This window comes from Syngnathus typhle, linkage group LG3 (genome assembly GCF_033458585.1).
Source record: "Syngnathus typhle isolate RoL2023-S1 ecotype Sweden linkage group LG3, RoL_Styp_1.0, whole genome shotgun sequence".
Classification (NCBI taxonomy): Eukaryota; Metazoa; Chordata; class Actinopteri; order Syngnathiformes; family Syngnathidae; genus Syngnathus; species Syngnathus typhle.
In genome coordinates this window covers 8,756,114-8,773,449 of record NC_083740.1, presented here as the reverse complement: position 1 = coordinate 8,773,449, position 17,336 = coordinate 8,756,114, and the positions used below count along the sequence as shown (strand labels likewise).

The following is a 17,336-nucleotide window of genomic DNA, read 5'->3' as shown; positions in this document are numbered from 1 at the left end:
CCGCTACACACAGAGTGTAAGCGTGCCAGTCTAGGTCTGACAACACGGTATAATTTCAGTTGGGCATCAAGCCGAATCATGAATTGTTTGTGGTGTATCAAATTTTTTAGAGTCAACACATTTTGGAGTCAAATTTAAGCATTCATTTGTTCATAAGGCTGATATGTTAAGTCAGCGATTAATCTACAAAGTTATTTATTTATTTATTTATTTATTTATTTATTTATTTATTTATTTATTTATTTATTTATTTATTTATTTATTTATTTATTTATTTATTTATTTATTTATTTATTTATTCATTCATTCATTTATTCATTCATTAAGTCATATTTTAAATTCGATTTTGAAAACTATTATTTTGTGTTTTTGCTCTCCAAAATGCTGTTGTCAAATCAAGGAGTGGTCAAAACCATATGGTAAACAGGTGACCCTCAGAACCCTTCTATTTTTTTTTTAAAATAGGTTTGATCCCTTCTAATGCATTCCATGCAAAGTGTTTTTCTGCAGTTTTTGGTTCTACTACTTCTCAGTGCCATTATTCTTACCCTCTCCTTTCCAAAAACCATCAACCATGTATGCATTTAACATTGTTTGCCCCCCCCTTTCCCTCTCCTTGGATACACCTCCAAACACTACCCCAGGTCATCACAGGTCTAGTTCTCTGCAGTAGATAGTCTCCTAAGCATAGAACTAGATTAGGCAGATTGTTCCTGCTTTAAGGGAAGGACAAAAGAGCACAGGGGGGCAGAGAGGGAGAGATGGGAGGGAAAGATGGGAGGAGCGTGAAAGGAGGGCAGCTGGAGCAGTAGGCGACTTTGACAGTTGTTAGAATGAGACAGGCGTGCTTGCTTGCTGGAGAGGGTGAGTGAGTGAGCAGCAGTGCTGGCAACGGACTTGCTGCAGTGCAGGTGGATCGCGTTCCTGCTTGCTTTAAGAGGAAGATTCAAAGGCACAGAGGACAGAGGTTTGTTGCGCTTTTCCCTTTCACAAAAACTGATAGTAGCCTGCTTTCTGCTCTGTGACAGACATAATGAGCACAGTGTTCTCCACCAACAGGGCTGTTATCTCACTGCCCTCCATTCCTATTGACCGTGCAGTTGTGACGGTTCCCAGAGCTGCCAGTGCCAGGGAACTGCATGCATGTTTTTAAGGTTGTCTCTTTGGCTGTTGCTGTAATCTCATGCAGCAATGCTTGAGATTCAGTCATAAACTTAAAAAATAAAGAGGGGCTGAACATTCCATTTTGGCTGCTTCAAGTGTCTAGCACACTAAATGAAATAGCCCTCATCCCTCCTTTCACGGGTCCCCCTTTTTAAATACAGAGATGAATAGAATGGGATGAGATGAATGGACCCGACATCGCTTTCTGTGTGCACAAGAGAGGTGCCGCCCTCTCAAGTGTCAGCATGCTTAGCCAGTGGATGCAGAGTCTGTACTTGTGTGTGTTGGTTGCAGTTTCCAGATGGGGGCAGGGCTTGTTGCAACTGGCCCTCATTGATAAAAGATAAGCTATTACCTGTGTTCCCCTCTTCATATCACATATGTGTGAAGAGTTGTGGAGTTTTAAGTTGCTTTCTTTCCCTCATACGTATGACGAGGTGATGTTATCAATACCTTCAGTGTCTAAAGTTTGTAGTGAGAAGACTCCTTCCTGCTTTTTCTGGCAGTTGCTGCATGTGTTATGTCAAAGGCTCACATAAACAATGTTTCGGATGTTTTTTTTTTTTCTTTTTATCATAAGCCCTTAGTCCGACAGCACCACATGCACAGATCCTCCCTAATTTAAACATGATTAATAAATGGAACATATCACCACAAGTTTAGTCTGCCTTTTCATGCGGATGGATGCGCGTCACACTCACTTGTTTTCTGGAATTAAAGTTCATAGCTCAGAACTTCTCCTTTTCTGGTTGTCATGGTAACACAAAGCTGAATTCACTTGGCAAAACCCCCCACCCCCAGTAGATGGGGGTTGGGTGACCAGTGGCTCATCTCATAACCCCATTTCCAATGAAATTGGGAATGTTCAAACTGAACATCCTCCTCCTCCTTCTTCTTCTTTTTCTTCTTCTTTTTCTTCTTCTTTTTCTTCTTCTTCTTCTTCTTCTTCTTATTCTTATTCTTATTCTTATTCTTATTCTTATTCTTATAGAATAGAGGTTGTAAAGGTTTTGCAAAATGCTTCAACTTCGTTGATATTTGGGTTTGCACACGTGATACAAAGGTCCTCCAATCTCCAGGTTGCAATCAATAGGAATGTTTAAAGGTGTGGCAGTCAATAATCTATAAGGCCACTAGTTGTTGGAAATATATGTTGCTAGACTACTGTTGAAGTGCCTCTGCTGCTTCCCTATGACATCTCTCCTTGCATACACGCATGTGTATGATCTGATTCCCTCTGCAGTGGGAAACACCAAATATGATGCAGCTGAAATTGAATTACCACTTGACAAATTGTAATTCGTAAAAATTAATGAATGGATACATTTAAGTCCTATACATGCAGTTTTTAAAGTCATGTGATAAAGAAAACACAAGAAATTAATAAAACAAATACAACTGATGGCACAAAACATGAAATCAATCCAGAGTCTTTGCCTAGAAACCACAGTACAGAAATCTCCCTACCACCTCAGTTTGGGTGAATTTTGCCACAAATCTCTGCGGTGTGTTTTGACTGGCAATGGTTACTCTCATTGGGATTGGGGAGCGACCTAAAAGATTAGGGTCCAAGTTGTGTCTTGTTCTGCAGTCAATTTTGAGATAAGAACCTTTTCAAACTGATGGGTGTTTCTACACTTGCTGACATCATTCATGCATGCACCTACATGCCATAAAATATTAATCATTGACCCACACTGGCTGGGTAACTGCTGTGTTTATTTTGCAATATTGGTATCGATTTAAATTGTCAGACAAGTAATGGTGCTGGATAAAAATAAATGAAATTAGTATAACGAATGAATACTTATTGAAAGTTGCAATACAGTGCGCTTTTCTGTAATATTAAATTAAGATCAAACACCCACGACAAGCCTTAACCATGCTGTCATTAGCATTTTACAAACATTACTTTCAAATCCATTCATTACCCCAATTTTTTCTACAACTCCAAGTGAGACGCGCAATATGTTTTTTTATATATTTTAACTCTAACCAAAGTTAGAAATTACTGTTAAAAACTTCCACATCAAAGTGGTTCAGAATTTTGGCCCAGTAACCTCATTGAGCCACAAGAGCAGTATTTATTTTCTGCCCTATTTCTCTTTATGATCATCGGGGAGAAAAAAAAAAGAATAACACTGGTGAAATTTTGCAAACCACTTCAGAATGAGCACTGAACCTATAGCATTATCGAAAAACACTAAGAGGAAGCTTACATGTTGGCTTTGATAGAAGAACTAAACACCCCTTAACTTTCATGTGAATTTGCTCTCAGGGCTTCAAACTCACTGTGATCAAGTTTCTCTGCCAGCAGTCAAGATCACTTTGTTTTGTTATTGTAGAGGTTGCTCAGAGTTCAATTTCTCTGCACAAATTAGTCTTGGTTTCCCTTTCCCTGAAATAAAAGTTGAGCGTTTGATCAGATTCAGTCATTTAATGTTTTTAGAAAGGAATTGCTGTATATTGTTGGGACATAGCAAATCACTCCTGTCTAAATATAGATTGAAATGGGTGAATTATGCCACATAGGTGCTAACCCCTAACCTGTCCTGACACAGCCTTTACCATCATGAGTTATGACGCGTTGGATGAAATGATCCCATCACTTACCATTTCAGAGGTCATGGGAGTGGTTTTCTGAACTGTTTTTAGATCTTATTAGATACGTTTAAAATGATCTATGATTCATTCTGAAATGGCCGTGACTGTAAAGACTTTTTAAATAAACAGCACAAAAGTAAGAGCATTTGTTTTTAGATTATTTCTTTGATGAAACAATACTTGGCAATACATATTGGAGCCTGTTTATTACCTCTTTAAATAGTGCCACATTTGTAAGGAGCATTTATTTGTGGGATGAGCAGCAGAGGTATGTGAGTTGCGGCTAGGAAAAACTACCCATGTCTTCTCTGCCAATACCAGATAGCTTATTTTGCTGTTGCTATTTGCTCTTCTTTGGTTTTTGGTGTATTGGATAATTGAAGTTTGAAGAAACAACTTAACCACTTCATTAATTAATATTCAGGACTCTCACTTCTTCTCATGCTGCTTACCAGCCTGGCCACACACTGCTATGGATGCCATCCTATTCGTCAGCATTTGTTGCAAGTCCACCAATGTGGTGTGTTGTAAAAAACATGCCCAAAATGTTCTGCTCTCCAGTCTCTGCTTGGTACCTGTCTTTGTGGCGTTTGCATGTTCTCCTTATCATTTAATGGGATTAGCCTGCTTTAAGTGATTAAGCACTCTAATGCAACAATGTAAATGTGAGAGATAATATTTTTCAGTGTGTCCTGTGACTGTGCCTCATCCTGCCTCTCACACAAATTCTGATGAGATAGACTTTAGATCACTTGAACAGGATATGGACAGATGAGACAGTTTGTTATTGTTGTATCAATTCTACTCAAATTCCTTCCATGAAAGGATTTGAAATATCAATTTCAGTCTTGTTGACGAAACAAGGAATTGAAGCCATCTGGACTGAATATGCCCAGTTTGATGTGGACAAAGCAAGAAATTATCCAATGACAATGAATGGTTCATTTCTGTTTTCTCACTATGTTGCCATTTCCTGTGCAGCTGGTTCCGTCACAGAAAAACAGAACCTAGGAGATGAGAAGTCTAAACAGCAGTCCTGCCAGTGGGCTGGGCGTTCCCCTCTGCTGAGACATGTACAGTCAAATGAACTTTCTTATTTCGTAATCGGAAGCTAATGACACTGCTGAGGAGGCAGGGTCGCAGATGTGATCACTGCAGGTTTATGACATAGGCATTTACGAAGTAGCTAATATTGCACAAAAAATGGGAATGTTGATTTGAAATTTCTGGACCAAGTTTTAGAATGTCAGAATTACATTACAGTAACACTGTGAGCCACAGGGCACCAAAGTACCTATTAAACATGCTAGGAGCAGAAGTGGCAATTTGTCCAGCTCTCTGAAATAGCTCTTTCTATTTGTACTGACAAGCAGTTCCAGAGATTTACAGTGCTGCCATGACCCTCAGCAGACACTGGGTTCACTCAGGTTCCACTTGACATCTCATAGGCCATGGCCCCAATAAAGTATTCTCTTAACGGGGGTTGGAAGGTTTTCACACTTGACACTAACCTGCTTCTACGACTTGCCACAAACGGGAGATCTGTATGTATTTTAGCAAGGCAACTTTATTGTTAAGGATAGATAGAGTCAAAAAATGAGATATTTACTCAGTTCTCGAGTCTATTTGCGTGACAACGGCTCACCAGTTTGCTAACCACAATTAATACTAAAAGTTAAAAATAATTACCATTATGCAATTTCTAACTGGAAATGAAATAAAAAGCAGTTTTGTCTTTAAATAAATAAATAAAACTTTGGCAACAAGATCTTGTAAGTCCTTCAGGACCATCAAGTGATCAAGTGTTAAGGTATTTGAATAACAGTTAAGCCACCCCACGCATTTTGTTTGGTTTTAAATATGCAGCAACACTTAATTATCACAATATCACCGGCTTATTGATCCATCCACATAAACATTCACGACAGAACGAGGGCATACACAGTTTTTTAAAATATACTCTTACTCCACAGATTAATTACACACATTTTTAAAACGTATATAAACACACTTTAAGTAACACTTATCAACTCAGTCATAGTGAAACATCAATTTGTATGAAAATCTTTTCGAAATCTTAAACAGACATATTTGTTTGCCAGCTTGCCAAATTAATCGTGTTGATGCTAGTCCACGATGTGCACATTAAATGCTCGTATATTGTCTCTTTGCAGTTAACTAAAAAAAGTGAAGGAGTTTCACCACTATGCATTTCTAACAGTATAACAGTGTTAAAACTATGAATATAGGTCAATGGGTCAAATGAGAGCTTTATGGAAGTGAAAGTCTCAGAAGCATCTTATCTGGAAAGTGACTTAAATGAGGGTACACAGGTATGTCTTTGTCTCGGATAACTAGCGCTCCTAATGCAGTTCACCACTTCAAAGCGTACATCTTGGCTTTTGGCCACAACACTCGTCATCAGTGCATGGAAAGAAGCTCATTCGGAGTCTCATGCTTGCCTCATGCTGTCTGGGGTCTGGCAGGTAAATGGATCAGTCTTATGGAAGTCATTAAAATTCCTTGGAAACATGTGGACACTTGTTTATTTTTCCGCCTGTCTTGAGAGTGGCAGGCTGCCAGGATAATGCGCTGTCCTTCCTTGTCGTCGGAGGAGATGCGAGTGGTGTGACAGAAAGTGAGGTGGGAGGAAGAATGGCAGTTGCAGAAGAAAGACGGCTAGAGAATGAAATGAAGTTGAATATGGAGGGATGAATGCAAAACACTGCCTGCTGAATGGCGGTGAAAATGAATAGCTTTAGTGACGTGAAAAGGAATAGACTCAAGTTGAGAAATAAACTAGTAGTGTTTGGTTCAGTTATTTCGATTCAAGCATATTACCGTATTTTCCGCACTATAAGGCGCACCTAAAAACCTCCAATTTTCTCAAAAGCCAACTTATAATCAGGTGTGCCATATATATGGACCAATATTGAGCCACTATAGCAGGTGTGTCCAAAGTCCGGCTCGCGGGCCAAATGTATATATCTTATATAATTTTAAAAGTTTTAAAATGGGCCATTCATTGAAGGTGTGCCTTATATATGGACAAAGTTTTAAAATGGGCCATTCATTGAAGGTGCGCCTTATAATACAGTGCGCCTTATAGTGCGGAAAATACGGTAGTTATTTTGCTTGAATTTTGTGCTATTGTAAAAAAAGCCTTTGGTTCATCTTCAAACACAAAATCTAATATCACAACCGTCACCATGGCATAAAGGGCTGTGCCCGCCATCAAGCTGCTTTTAGAAAATCTCAAATCTCATCTAATCTAAATCTGCCGTAATACTTGCCAGTGGCAAAGCCACAAAGTCGCAAAGTGTGCTCGCGTTCAAGACTGAGGTCTGGCTATTGGGCTGTCTATGAGCATTCTAAAGTCACACTGGCCGGGCGTTCTCCCTGATTGGTAAAACAGGCAGCAGCTCTTGAAGGACATATTAATTCTCAGCTTTTGTAAGAGCAGTCTGTATGATCCATTAGCCAGTTTCTAAATCAATTTGGAAGATTTTAGCGCAGTGAACTTGTTCAGAATGTTGTCATGACTGAGAAAATTTGCAGATACCACCGTCTCTTCTTGTATATCTGAAAAGCAGATTTAAAGAACCAGGGTCGGATTGTAATGACACCACAGGGAGGGTAAAGAAAGAAAAATCAGGTCCTGCTTTATTGGAGCATAGCGATGGTTTCAAAGCAGCAACAGCTGAAAAATCTATCAGTGTTGCAACAGATACTCCCGTCATCGTCGGACAAGAGACAAATATTACGGCAGTTTGCCATTATTGACGTCACTCTCTATCTGTCCATCTCCTACCTACATATTTTTCTGTGTTGGATCATCAAGTGTGACCGACCCTTCTTTTTGTTATAAATACTACACCACAGAGGCACAGATGGGATTTTGGAAGTGGAGGGGGACAGCGACAATGTTTGACCCTAACTTTGAAACCCTGACCCTACTTTGAAACCCTAACCTTAGTTTGAAACCGCGCTGTATGGCATTTAAGAGAAAACCTCTGACTGGAGTGAGTCAGGGCAATCCATGGATTTGAATGTAGAAAGCTGAAAGGTCTTGAAAAAATTGTAAGAAAGCACTTGCATGAAACCCACTTCTCTTCCACGGTGGTCTCATCGTGTGTGGTTGCTTTAGAGGCCCAGAGAGAGAAGCTGATAATTGGTCTTTTTCAGGTTCAATTGGAAGGCTGCGTTCCACAATATCATGAATGAAAACTTTTGTGTAGAATAGTATTGAAGTCCCTTTCCGCATTGGAGAAGTATTTCCCATCTTCAGTCAAATGCTCCTGCCAATTTCACATGAATGAATATACTTTCAAAATGATAACACCCACACAGTCACCAAAGCTGTGACTTCTGAACCTGTTCCTCTACTGAACCCCACATCCTCACAGGAAGCTTGTCCTTCCTTCATGCTCGCATGTGTGCCAGTACACACTTGCATCTGTGGCAACTGGCATTGCATCTGAGCTGGACCCTCACTCAGGCAACTGCCAAATAACATGATAATCAGACACGGATGACAAAGCACACAGACAGATAAGCTCAGGAAATGATAGTTAAACTATGCCCCAGCCTTGACCCCTCCTTGAGCATTCAAGAACCTCTGACTTTGGTCATCCTGACCAAAGTGTGTGTGTGTTTGTTTTATGTGGTCTTTGTTTGCCGGACTTGACTTGTTGTGACATGAATGTTCAATAAATTGTTGATGAGGTGAAGAAGACTCTTAGGAATCTCCCACAAGGTGCTTGACGTTCTCCGTGTCATTGACTTTCCCTCTCACAGATGGATGCTTTGTTTTGATTTGCGTAGCGAACCCCAACAGGCTTTTGGCTGACGAGGTCGAAATCACGGGGGACTCGCTTGAACACATGAACTCCGGACACGCCACTCTCTCACTTGGCAGCTTGTTATTGAGCGGTCAGATGTGATGGAAAGGGTCAAAGCACAGAACGGGGACAGTGACTTGCTGAGAAAAACGCTTGTTCTTGTTTCCCTTCCTGTCATGGTACGGACGTGCTGAGATTCTCTTTCATACAAAACAAAAACTCCCGAAAGCCCCCTGGCCGAATTCCAATGTGTCAAGACCACCCTTTTGATCTACAGTGCAGCACACATGGGCCCAAGATGGATTTCTGTTTTATTGAGCAACAATTTAAATAATATTGCAATTATTTTTATCCTTAATCATAAAGATAAGCCGATGAACTTGATGAACGGATTGTGCACACAATTTGCAATTATGTTGATAAGTTTGTATGACTACAATTTCCCAATTATAGTTGATTGGAATCACCGCAAGGCTGACTTTGTTTGTGGTTTTTAATCCAAGGTTCATCAGATACTTGATGATTTTGATACCTGAAGGTTTCTGTGGCGTTTCGAAATCTTCAAAGTGAACAATTTGTAATATCAGACTCCTTTTTGAGGTCTTGGCGCGGTGCTCCCCACTTTCATTTTGTCTCACTGTCTTCACTTTTGCCCTTTTTCCTGCTCGGATGGGGTCATCGCTCTCTGCGGATGTTTGTTTGCCATCGCCATGGAAACTGGTGAGTGCGACTGTGAGTAAGTGGCCCCTTGTGCAAATGTGTGTGTGCTAGCATGATTACACCGCAGTTGTAGTTCACAAATAATGACCTCACTTAGACACAGACCCCAAAATTTCAAATCTGTCTTCCCCGTCAAATTGTGTAACGGATAGTCCCGGAAAACAAGCCAGCACTCCGGCCCCCTCAAAATGCGTGCGTGTGCTTGCATGTGAGAGAGAAGGAGCGCTTGACCAGAGACCAGTTCATTCTTTTTCGACAGCAGGAAAAAAAAAAGTATAATTGATTTAAAATTTAATTCCCTAATAGTGCAATACTATGTTCATTGGAAACAAATTCCGAAACCAGGAAAAGTAGAAAAGGGTAAATAGAGTTCATGAGCTGACAACGGACTTCAGTGTTGGTGGAGTGTGCCGTCTGTGCTGCATTGTTCTGGCTCATCATTGATAAAAATGTCTCTCTTACTGTGAAAATGTGCAGCGCCAAATACAAACTCAATTTGTGCAATTCAAAGTTTGAAAGGAAAATTATGACGAATTAGAAGTCGCCTTTTTTTTTTTTTTCTAAGAAAAAAACCCGGCCTCAAAAATATAAACTCTTCCAGGAGACAAATAAAGTAGGGGCCCTCACATTGAAAGCAGCTTTTGGCATGACCATAGATATACTACATGCCCTTAAATAGTATCACAGATGCTTGCGCACTAATCAGTGGGATTGCTCAGTTATTTTGGTGCCTACTATAATGACTTGAACATAAAATCTACTTCCTGATTAAAGTCGAATTTGTCCTCCAAGTGCAAATAGACAGGACAGTTTGTACTGTCCAAATATAGTCAGTAACAAACAGGAAGGTGTTTGCGGAAAACATCAGTGATAGTCTTACGAGCAGAACAGTGGAGTCTATGTAAAAGAAGCAGTGGCCTTTGAAAGTCTCTGCAAACCAGACGTCGATGTCAACAGGCGCTTTGAAAAAGTCATATAAGTCACACAAAAGCTAATTCAGCACTCAGCTCCTCATTGTGCCGCGTATCCATGGAGCTGCAATGATCGTTTGGCTATTCACTCGGTGGCTGATCGTAAAGCCGGTGACTTTGTGTGCATATGGGCTAGGCCAGAAAATCAAAAGAATGAATTGTTTTATACACTTGGTGTTTTACAGTCCTCGTAGGTTTTTTTACTTCTTATTGGTCTTCACATTTTTGAATTAGTGTCCATATTTTTGTGTGCTTTGCTTGTACGACATCATTTTGTGATATTTCTAGAAACAAATGAACACATTTTCTCCCGCAATGCACAAACATTTATTGGGTTTGAGGCATTGCAGGCCATTTTTTGGGGCGTTGTGGCGGTTTTGAGATGCAAAATTATTCTTTTGTGGTTTTGACAACCACTCATGGAACACAAACATATCATCCACATTTCTTTGACTCTCATGTCAGTCTTAACCAAAGAGTCCCCAACATGGATTTGATTAACATTGAAAATATCACATCTGCTTTAACCATTGATGATGACATAGCATGTATATGCTCTCTCTATATATCTATCGTATATGAGTCATCTCACAGTGAAATAATTATAACATGCCATGCACTTCAAGGAAAAAATATTGGCAGCAAATGAAAACAATTTCAATGTGTTGCGTTGTCAGTCCTGCATAGTGCCTAAATGAGTAGATGCAATGAATGCCCTCGTGTCAGTTCAGTTCAACTTGAGCATCTGATGAGATGATGACCAGGCAGAGACTTCCTGTCGTCACTTCCACAGCTCATTAAGTCTCAATCAATGGAGGAAATGAAGCAATAACTCTGACGTCTTTGCAGATCCAAACGCACATGCTGCTCCATCACTTGTCCTCTTCTGTCTGCTGTCAACATTTGAGCCACAAGGCCAAGGTAGACTCCTCCCACACAATGTTTGACTGCATCCTCCTTGCTTTGTTTTTTTGGGTAACTGGGAATGCGACTACGTCTCATTGCATTAAACATGTGCATTTCTGCCAATTTTCTGAGAGGTCTCCACACCACTATGGCTTTTTGTTCTTGGAGGGAAAAAAAATGCAAGTCATGAACTTTATGTTTTTCATTCCAGTGAATGGATGCCAGGATGCATTTAGTCTTGGTTCTCCTCTCTTGGGTTTTGTTTTTGTCACAAGGGTCATGGAGGGGATGAATGACTTCATCACTGAATGGGATTACTTAAAAGTGCAGGGGTGGACAGATGATTTATTAACCAAAGTTTTCAAAAGGTTTGCACAGCGGAGGCAGCATTTTGCTGCATGCATCTAGTTTGACGTCATTGGGATTTATTTTAAGTTGACATGAAGCAGTGATTTTAGTCGTCTCCAGCCTGTGATTAGGTATCTGGGGGAGACAGACCGAGCTTTATCAGTGAGTCACGTCTGTCACCACCTCCCTCCTGCTGTAGTTGTCCTGGTGCTTTGTGTTTCCGTCAGTCAAATGAGAGCAATGCTCAGACTTTTATAGTTTAGACCGGACTAACTGGCAGGATCCCAAAATTTGGGGACTGCCACACAGTCATTAAAAATGCTCTATTAAAGTAACGAGAAAATGCCTTAGCATACAACGGGATAGGCTCAGAAAGCATTCCAGCTGTTTAAAATAAAACTCGCCACCCTTCTTTCATCAGTAGCATTAAGGGAAGGATGTGGGGCACATATAATGTGAAAATTCACAGCCACGTACTTGAGCTTGAGACTTTTTACCATTTTTTTTTTAAAGATGATTGCGGCGCATGGTGATGTCATCATTCATGATGAGGTAGAAAATGTTTCCCATCTGTTCAGTAATTTAAAGACCAACACAATTTAACGTTTCAGTTGTTGAAATATGGGCCAACACCCACTCATTGTTTTTCCATTTGTTGAACAGGCTGTAATAAAAAGTGAAAATAAATTAATTGCTTTATCATGATGTGCAGTAAAATGTAATTGGAAATTCCTTGGTCAATGTATTTAAAGAGTGAAATCTGGATTAAATAGTTATTTCGGATTCCTACGGCCCATGCAACCTTATTGTAGGACTTATTCAAAAATGCATGATAGACTCACAACTTATTTGCACACTCTCCGCCAAGAGATTCATGCTGCTTTAGCAGAGTCAAAACTGTTACATGTGTTTAAAAAAAAAAAAAAAGTCCAAACAAGTTTTAGGTGTGGCTAAAGCCTGCCACTTTTATTTTTAAGTAAAAGTTATGACTCAAAACAGTGAAGCGGAAATATTTGGATTAAAAGGCTGGCCTTGGTCCATGACTGGCAGGTACTAAAAACAACTGCTGGTTCCATACAATGCATGAGAAATTCTGTATTGGGCAATCTTTTTACTATTGTTTTCTGAAATACAAGTTCTGAAACATCTTGCTTAACATGAGTTGGAACAGCAGGTTTTAGATCTTAGAAATCATTTTTAGACATTTATTCAAAGCACATTTGGCATTGTTGTAGATTGCGTAAGGTTACTGGCAATGTTTCACCCTGGGAGGTTTATGGCATTAGAACCAGTTGACCGATACTAAGAAGGTGCAGTTACTTCCTTTTTAAGATATCAGATAAACAGAGCCTCCTGGACAGTTAAATTGAGAGCCGTTAGTTATGTAATCCCCAAAGAAATTTGTTTTGCACAAGAACAAAAGACAAAAATAAGACAATGCAGCACATTAAGCCATGTCAAAGTGAGAATATAGTAAATGTGGCCAATCCCCCAAGGAAACTGCATGAAATTATAGTTTGTCTTAAAAGTGTAACAAAATAAAAAAGTGGCTTGCTTAAAGATGAATCGAAATTATGATTAAACATCACATATGCTCAATTAACCCCGAGTGACCCTTGATGCTGACCTGCGATGTGACAGAGGATCATTTACATTTAAATATTGATCTTTGGCAAATTTGTCGCCTGAGGGGCCATCCGAGTCTAATATGTGTCTTTTGTAAACAAACAACTTTACAGCAAGTCAGTCAACTGCAGAAGGTTGTGCGGTCTGCGGTCGGACGGCATCATAATCTCCGACCTCTAAGTATAGTTGCCCGGAGACAGTTGTGGGCTATGTGAGGTTGTGTAAGTACGAGATGTAAAGAGAGCGAGGATTGTGGAATGTGGAAGAGTGTCTAGGTTTTGAATTGATCAAAGAAAATGAGCAAAGGGGGGTGTAAAAAGTGGGAGAGAGCGATCGAGAGAGGAGGAGGCAAGGGTGGAGCAGGAAGGGCGATTATTGTGTCAGCCTGCTTCTGATTGGTCAACGTGTTTGGATGTGTGTGTTTGCACACGGATGTGTGTGCACGTGCGTGTGTGTGAGAGCCACTGGGCGGGGGATTAAGCCTGCATCACGTGGTTCTTTTAGCTTCTTTTACACACATACCATCATTTGCAGAGGACACACACACACACACAAACTGATCCTCTCACATATAGACTCACAGCTGTTGATTCATCTCTCTCTGATGAACGGCGAGGAGCAAAGAAGCCCTGCAGGGAGCTGAAGGAGAAAGCAGCTCTGCCGTTTGCTCCATCGCGACTCCACTTGAGAGCAGCTACATGGAGGATCTAGATTGACAAGTGCACTGATTTGTTTTTACGATCGCTTCCTGGTGTTCCCTTGGGTCATTCTGCTCTTGCCCTCTCTCTCTCACACACACACGCTCTCTTGCTCTTCTTCTTTTCTGAATCTGTGGGAGTTGATGCAAGATTCCAGGCAGCAAGTTAGAGGACAAAAAGAGACATGTGCTTTTCTTTTGGTTTTGCCACCTACCACCACTGCTGCTTCTCTCCCATTCATTGACCAAGGAGGAAATAAAAGGTTGGTTGGGCTTGTATATTTACACCTGCTTTGGCTTTCCAAGTAGACTGTCTGAGTTTATTTGACACAGCCACATTGTTGTTGAAACGTGTCTCGTGTTGTGTTGCACCGCAGCTGCACCTCCCAGTCATTCCAGCCCTGCGACTGATTTTCAGGTTAAGGGGAATTCCACGCTAAGTTGGGTTGCTTGGGCCTTCAATGCCGCACTATAAACACACATGGTGCTAACTGTGCAGTGAGTGTGAGCGCCAGAGGAGATTAGCGCTACTTATTATCTCATGTGTGGAGTCTTTATGTGAAAGGCAACTCAGACGAGGTAACTTGGCCTCACTGAGCATTATTTTGTGAAATACAAATAAGTGACTCCGAAAAGTGTGCTTGTTGCACACGAACGACCTTTATGCAAGTTGAAAAACAGACCTGCATGCTGTGTGCGGCTTTCAGTTGCTCCGATTTTGCCTCACATGCTGTCCTCTGGTTTCACCGCTAACTCTGTCTTCCTTGTCATACTGGCTTGCTTAATCGTGGAAACACGCCCCCTCCTGTGTCTGCATGTGTGTGAGTGTGTGCATGTGTGTATCGGACTGCAAGGCTATGTGTGGACTTTGCATGTGTGGATATAATTAGCTGCCCTAGAGATTCTTTCCTGGTATTGTTACTGTTGGGGTTGTAAAGTAACCCACAAGGCTGACTATATTTAGAGGTGGCAGCCACACAAGCAGTTATAATTTGGTGTCTCCCCCAAGCATGAAAAAGTAATGCAGGTGGATGTTTATCAGTGGTATTGCCTCCACCAAGGCAGTGACAGTTCTGATTTAGCTCCGCATCACATTTGAAACCTTAAGACATGATCACTGCCTGCTGTTGTCTCATTTTTATTTAATTTATTAATATTAATTCATTAAAACGTCTGCTTATGAAGTGCCCTTGCATTTGGCTGGGTGTCCAGGGTGTATCAAACTTTTCTCAAAATCAACCGAGATAGGCTCCAGGTGACCTTTGACTTCCACAAATTTTCTGCAAAGCGGCGATGAAATTGATGTCACGTAACCCTTTCTAAATAACTATTGACCAACACTTTCCAATTCATCCCCACATTGTGATGGATTGTTCCATGAGGGAAGGTTTCCAAGATCTCTCAAAATGTACGCTCTTTTTCCACCATGCAGAACCTAATCAGTATTGACTGTTGGCAAATGCAGGTACTAACACGTTCTGTTTCCAACTGGTCTTCCAAATGTACCAACCTGATAACCATATGCTTGACAAAAAACACTGCGGGGCTCTCAGTTTCCCAGACATGACAACACACGCACACACTAACACACACACACGCACATAGGCATGATTACTGTTGACTGTTGTACTATTGGGACCATGATTCAGCACAGTTCTCATCTTTTTGGCTGAAATGAAATGAACAAGATTTATATTTGTATGAATGATATTCACTTTGTTGGGACAAACTCCTAAATCAAACTTGCTCTTTTTAATACTTGATGGCCACTGGCCAATCCTTTGGTTGCTTTCCCATTATCCCTCAAGTCATTATCTGTCCAAAACACTTCTGAATAATTCCGCTGCTTTTATCAGCAGTCACATGATTTCTTTGGCAGCCATACATGCCCACCTGGCCATGGAACAGTTGAGCAGCCAGTTGTCCCATTACTTTTGAGCCCTTAATAAATGGAAAGCACCTTATTTGGATGTACCGTAATTTTCGGACTATAAGTCGCGTTTCTTTTCATAGTTTGGGTGGGGGGGGGGCGACTTATATACATATATACAGGTTTTTTTTCACTTTTTTGGGCATTTTATGGCTGGTGCGATTTATACTCGGGTGCGACTTATAGTCCGAAAATTACGGTACACACAAATATCCTCAAATGAAAGCTCAGAATCTGTAGTTTTATTTTAAATACATTTTGATGATATTTAGAGCCCCGACAAAAAGAGAATGCATGGTTGCTTGATTTATGTGGAAGATGGAGTGATGTGTGTTGTTTGAGCTGCTGGCTCTGGACCAGCTCCAAATGTCAATGGCGCACTGGTGCATGACGGCTGAACATTCCTGCTAATAAACAGTAAGCTGCTGTAATTGAGATCGAAGGGGAATCTTATTTTGTAAACTAAATGAAAGATGGAATGCAGTCGTGCATCAATGTCACTCAGGTTTCGTGTTACAGTTGACCAGCGTAATACAACAGGTCTGACGTGAAGATGTCTGTAAGAAGTCTTGTTTCATTTAATTGTTGTTCTAGAGGCAGCAATTAGCGCTGGTGCTGCTGCCGAGCTGCTCTAGTCTTGTCAGCCCTAATTTGTTGGAGTGGAGTGGAAAACACTGATTCAATCACCAGCGTTACGTTAATTGGACTCATTTAAACTCATACGTGCAGAAAAAATCTGATCTGCTCCCATCTGTTGCAAAGGTCCAGAAATAATAAAAGCGGAAATCGTGACTAAGCGGGGTGAGGTGTGCAGCACACCATTGTCACAGGTTTTCGAGGTCATGGTCACTTTGCCTCAGCCTGCAGATTCCTCTTGAATAAACACAGTCACAATGCAGCACTGTATTCCAACATCACATTTCATATGAACTCAACTTGTTACTCGGCATTGCATACGACATCTGATTTATCGCTAACCTGTGTGAATATGACTGAATTTGTCATAAAATATTGATAAGGTTACTGCTGGATATTTTTTTTTTTTCTCTTACAAGCGTGTCATGTTAGAACGCCCCTCAATATGACTAACCACCCCTTATGCTCCCAAACGCTCTATCGGGGTGTGAACAGAGACTGGGTTCACGAAGGGGACAACAATCTATTGACAGACACCGAAAAAGGAATGTAAAACAAGGGGAGGGGGCAACTCATGCCGCTGGATTTATTACACAATCCTGCAACCCTGTGTGTGTGCACGTGTGTGTGCTGTGTGTGTTGTATTTGTTCCCATTCCGAGAGTTTATGGGGCTTATTATATTTTGGTAAGCCTACAGCTGTTGTATTTTTTGACATGCTGAATTCCAGGCATTTAGCAAATTCCTGGCATCCAGACAAATAACTCTTTGCCCAATATCATTTTTATGCACTTTACTGTTAGCGTGTGTCTTTTTACTTTCTGGAGCTAATCCAATCAGGTTGATCTCTGATGTAAAATAAAAACCTTAAATGTTGTCGGTGGCACTAAGATT

General features: G+C 40.7%; 1 protein-coding gene across 18 annotated transcripts in view; it reads left to right on the top strand.

Moving 5' to 3' along the window:
- add3a (adducin 3 (gamma) a) overlaps window positions 1-17,336 on the top strand; it is a 54,036-nt gene that overhangs the window by 15,364 nt on the left and 21,336 nt on the right. For 3 of the 18 annotated variants that reach the window (XM_061273613.1, XM_061273615.1, XM_061273614.1), the window contains exon 1: window positions 766-967. The exons of 4 other annotated variants lie outside the window; for them this stretch is intronic. The gene's annotated coding sequence lies outside the window, so the exon portion shown is untranslated. Of the gene's footprint in view, window positions 1-755; window positions 968-1,059; window positions 1,142-11,149; window positions 11,222-13,678; window positions 14,141-17,336 lie in introns of those variants that run through there. 11 more of the 18 variants (XM_061273605.1, XM_061273604.1, XM_061273610.1 and 8 more) reach the window with 8 other exon arrangements.